The sequence below is a fragment of the Antrostomus carolinensis genome, unplaced genomic scaffold (assembly GCF_000700745.2).
Source record: "Antrostomus carolinensis isolate BGI_N321 unplaced genomic scaffold, ASM70074v2 scaffold5670, whole genome shotgun sequence".
Lineage (NCBI taxonomy): Eukaryota > Metazoa > Chordata > Aves > Caprimulgiformes > Caprimulgidae > Antrostomus > Antrostomus carolinensis.
The window spans coordinates 3,279-8,540 of NW_010290419.1; positions in this window are offsets into that span (position 1 = coordinate 3,279).

The following is a 5,262-nucleotide window of genomic DNA, read 5'->3' on the forward strand; positions in this document are numbered from 1 at the left end:
GGGCAGCGCTGCTGGGCACGGAGGTGTCACCGGGAACTGGCCTCCCACACTTCCTCCAGCCTCCGCCGGGACGTCGGCCCTAAAAAAGCTCCTTGTGGTTAGAGGATGACGAGACGAGCTGGCAGTTAATGACCGACTGTGCCGGCCCTGTGTTTTGATTGCTAAATTTATTCCGTTCACACACTTCCCGCCGTGACACATACAAACAACTACAGCATCGCCCACACCGAGGACCGGACCTCATCCCGGGGATGGCATCCTCCTAACTGCATGTGCTTGGGAGCAGCCTTTGCCATGGGTCAGGGTGTTGGAACCCACGTGGGACCTTTGTCCTGCACCTTGGGGTAGGAGCACAAAGCACCATGCTAGAAGGAGAGGATGTGCCTATTTTCATGCCCATACACGCACTGGTGCAAGGGAGAAAGGAAATACTAAATGGAGATGTGAGGATCCCACCCCCTGCACAGAGGGAGCAGAGCACCCCCAGTGCTTCTTCCAGCTGTTGGCCAAGGGATGAAACTCTGGAAAACACAGACAACACCACCTGCACATCTGTATCAACACGTAGACCCATGGGCATGTACATGCAACTACATCTCTGAATGCACACACCAGATACAGCCCAGGGCTTCTCGGTCTATGTGGTGGTTTCACCCTGTTGGTTCACAGACAAACCCAGGCTAATTTCTCACTCTCCCCCCGCTGCAGGGAGTAGGGGAGAGAATTGGAAGGAAAAGTGCAAGGAGACTCATGGGTTGAGGTAAAAACTATTTACTAATAAAAATAAAATAATAATGATAATGACAGTAATAACAGAATATGCAAATGAGTGATGCCCAGTGCAGTTGCTCACCACCCACCAACCAACCAGCCTGTGCCAGCCAGTGATCCCAGAGCAGAGACAGTCCCCAAACCCAAACCCCAGGAGACCAAGAGCCTGAGCAATCCCCCTGAGAATACCCCCAGTTTCCAGTCAGCCCTGGTTAATGCACTGACATGATGTGTTATGATCTGGAATATCTCATTGCCATATCCAAATGCCAGTTCTGGGTTTTGCTCATTACTACACTTCCCCCCTTCCCAGTCCTTTGCACTTGTAGCTACCCAAACACGATGGCCTTGGGCTCCAGCAGCAGCTAAAAACATTAGTACCTTATCAACATTCTTCCCATAACAAATCCCACCCAGAAACCAAACCACAGCTATTCTAACTACTAAAAAGAAAATTAACTCTATCCTAGCAAAACCAGGACAGCATAGCATGGACTATCTACCCAAAACAATGCAGTCTGGCTGCAGCACAGATAGCCCCTCCTCACCCAAAGATCACACGAGAGGGAGTTTCAAACCTCCACCTCAGCACACGTGCACACACCCTAACACAACCACACCTCTGCCTCTGCCCGTGCAGTTTTGGACAGGACCAGCATGGCCCAGCCCTACACCTGGCTTTTCCCTCTGATGAGACCTGGGCAGAAGGAATGCAACTTCCTTAGAACCATAGAGTGGTTTGGGTTGGAAGGGACCTTAAAGATCATCTAGTTCCAACCATCAGCAGGGACACCTTCCACTAGAGCATGTTGCTGAAAGCCTCATCCAACCTGGAGCTGAACACTTCCAGGGATGGGGCAGCCACAGCTTCTCCTTGCCTGTATTTGGCCACTGCTAAATCCTCTGTGTCCACAACACCCACCTCTCTGCTAATAAAAACACACTGTGAGTGCAAATAGGTTGCTTTGAAGCAGGCAACATGTCCTGCTCTGGAAGCTGGGTTCTCCCCACGGCTGAGCTGCAGGTGAAGGGCATGGCCACAGGGTGAGGGGGCCAGGAAAAGGGTGCCTACAGGGGTTTTACTGGGGAGAATGCATAAATGAGGGCATTGATGCTCTGTCAGGAGCATCTGCAAAGGTGAGAGATGTTTCTGCTGCCCTGGGTAGAAGCAAGAGGCCTTCAGACAGCAGAGCCCCACACCAGGGAGCTGCTGTGACTAGCTCTCTACAGCTATGTGAAAGGAGGGTGTAGAGAGCTGGGGGTGGGTCTCTTCAACCAAGGAACAAGTGACAGGACGAGAGGAAATGGCCTCAAGTTGCACCAAGGGCAGTTGAGATTGGATCTGAGGAAGAATTTCTTTCCTGAAAGGGTTCTCAGGCATTGGAAGGGGTTGCCTAGGGCAGTGGTGGAGTGTCCATCCTTGGAGGGATTGAAGAGTCGTGTAGACACAGTGCTGAGGGACATGGGTTAGTCAGGGACTTGTCAGTATTGGGTTAATGATGGGACTCCATGATCTTAAAGGTCTTTTCCAGTCTAGACAATTCTGGGATTCTGTGAAACATGGTTTTCCTTCAGCAGCCAACAGCTCCTGATCTGCTCTGCTGCAAAGCCCTGGCAAAACACAGTCACCTGCAACAGTCATGTGATGCAGGGACTCAAAAGCCCACAGGTGGGGACACAGCAAGGGCTGCTGATTTACAGGAATCCACAGGAGACGCTGGCACTGCAAAATAAACGACTTAAGGAAACTTGAGCAGGGTCAGGATTGAGCCAGGGCTCTGTAAACTGCAGATTATTTGAATTTATCATCCATTGACAACAGCATCCCAAAAGCATCCCCTGTGCTGCGACACCACCGCGGTTCGACAGAGCATCTTGTGAAAGCAGACATGGCTGCCTGCTGTTGTGGATGCCTGCTTGATTTAATCCTCCAAAACCTTCTCCTTTTCCCCCTCATCATTACCAGCCTGTGACAGATGCAGGCACACACCTTCAGCAGATGTTTTCCCTCTTCTTCCCCACCCGACCCCTGCCACAGATACTGTGGGACGTATTTTCCTCTCCTCCAAAATTATACCCCTTGTCCACGGCCAGATATGAGTTCAGGTTACCAAACTTTTTTAGGCACCTCCAGCAATTACCAGGTTTTGTTGTTTGGGTTTTGTTTTTTGTTGTTTTGGGTTTTTTTACGTCAAACCTGCATTTATCTCGGCCCCCAAAGACTCGGTGCTGCCTCGTGTCCAGGCGTCGCTGTATGAGAAGGTGATAAACACCGAGCTGTGCGTACCTGGCTTTTTTATAACACAGGTCACTCACTGCCCCACTGGCCAACCACCCCCAAGTCACCTCCCTCTCCTCTGGTGGCCCCAAAAAGCCTGTGGCACCAGTGCACCCAACAGCTCTTGCTGCCAGCACCCCAACCTGACCCCAAGTCCCTTCAACCCCAACAGCCCTGGGTCAAAAGACCAAAGTCTGTCCCTTAAATCCCTTCCAAAGAGCATCCCACAGCATCAGTCAGACTGCCAAGCAGCTCTACCTTTGTTTTGCAAGCAAAGAAAACCCCAGTCTACACACTGTGACATTACAATAAGTCTTTAAAAATAATAATAATAATAAAAATTAGGATTATTTTTGTTACACCAGAGGTGAGAAGTGGCCCGAGGGTGGAGGAAGCAGCTGTCTGACCTGTGTTTTAAATCCCACTGTGCATTTCTCCAAATCATACTCTCCAGAGATGCTCAGTCCCTGGAGATGACCAAGAGTGGAGCAAGGAAGATGAGGGAAATCTGGTCAGGGTGAAGCTGAGGCTACCAGGGAGGAGGTGGCCAAGTCAGAGATGAGAAGACTGGCAGGGCTGGTAAAAAGATGCAGGAACATCACTTTTCTCTTTGACAAGTTGAACCATGTGGTGTTCATGTGGACAGAGAGAAGATATGAGCACAGAGAGCAAGGGAGGCCAAGATAGAAATTGGCACCGCAGAGAACGAGCTGACAGTGGAGGCACAACTCTTCTTCACCAACCGAGACATCTCAGCATCAAAAACTCTAGACATTAATATTGTCCCAAATATTAATTGGAACTGTGCTGTGCTTGCCTATCAGATGTCTAGAAATATTTTGCAGTACTCTGATTTCTTGTTGGAAGGAAAAAAAAAGCATCAGAAGGAAGTGACCGATGAAAATGATTGTATGAAACAGGGACTGCAGGAGTGGGAATGGGTGATGCAGAGGCACAGGCTGCCCAGAGCAGGCAGAGAGGTCAGGAGAAGGTTGGCAGCTCGAAGGGATGAAGACATCTGTACGAAGAGCCAGTCCCTCCTCCTGGAGGGCGGTCAGCACTGCTCTGCTTCCTGTACTGTCATTATGGCTCACTCGGTCTAAATTTATCGCTGCTCCGTGGAGCTGGACAGGAAGCATTACCACAGTCCCCTGGGAGCCTCGAAAAGCTGGACAGACACTGTCAACGCAGCCCTGAGAGCAAGAGACCAGCAGCAAATTTGACTCATACCTTGAAAGGACAGAAACCAGTTTTCAGCAGTTTCTCTACTACGAGTTTCATCCTGTGAAGATGGTGAGCAGCTGTGAGCTGAGGCAGCCCAGCCTTCAGCCACCTTCTGGGTACACAGAGTGGACAACCCCATCAGAGAACAACAGAGAAAGATGGTCCCCATAGAATCACAGAAGGGTTTGGGTTGGAAGGGACCTTTCAAGCCCATCCAGTCCAACCCCCCTGCAGTGAGCAGGGACATCTTCAACCAGATCAGGTTGCTCAGAGCCCCGTCCAACCTGACCTTGAATGTTTCCAGGGATGGGGCTTCTATCACCTCTCTGGGCAACCTCTGCCACTGTTTCTTCACCAACATCATAAAAAATTTCTTCCTTACTTCTACTCTGAATCTCCCCTCTTTTAGTTTAAAACCATCACCCCTTGTTCTGTTGCTACAGGCCCTGCTACAAAGTCTGTCCCCATCTTTCTTTTAGGCCTCCTTCAACTATTGAAAGGTGGCAATAAGGTCTCCCTGGAGCCTTCTCTTCTCCAGGCTGAACAACCCCAACTCTCTCAGTCTGTCCTCACAGCAGAGCTGTTCCATCCCTCTGATTATTTTCATGGCCATTCTCTGGACCCTCTCCAACAGGTCCACGTCCTTCCCGTGCTGAGGACTCCAGAGCTGGACACAGCACTGCAGGGGAGTCTCACCAGAGCAGAGCAGACTGACCAACCCTGTGAGCAGAAAGCCTGCACCATAGTCAAAGTATCATCTGTCATGACAGGGCCTGCATACTCTTTGCAGATGGGTCCTGCACGAGGCCTCATTGGAAAGAGGGTTACCAGACCCTTGGTCTGGTGTGGGATGATAAATCCCAAATTTTCCCAGGTGCAATGAGATAAATCCCCGAAATGCTTGAGCTGAGACATTCTTCCCTACTGCTGACAACATGCTTTTCCTCAGCCTTACTCATTGTGGTGGTTTCACTTGGTTGGCAGCCAAA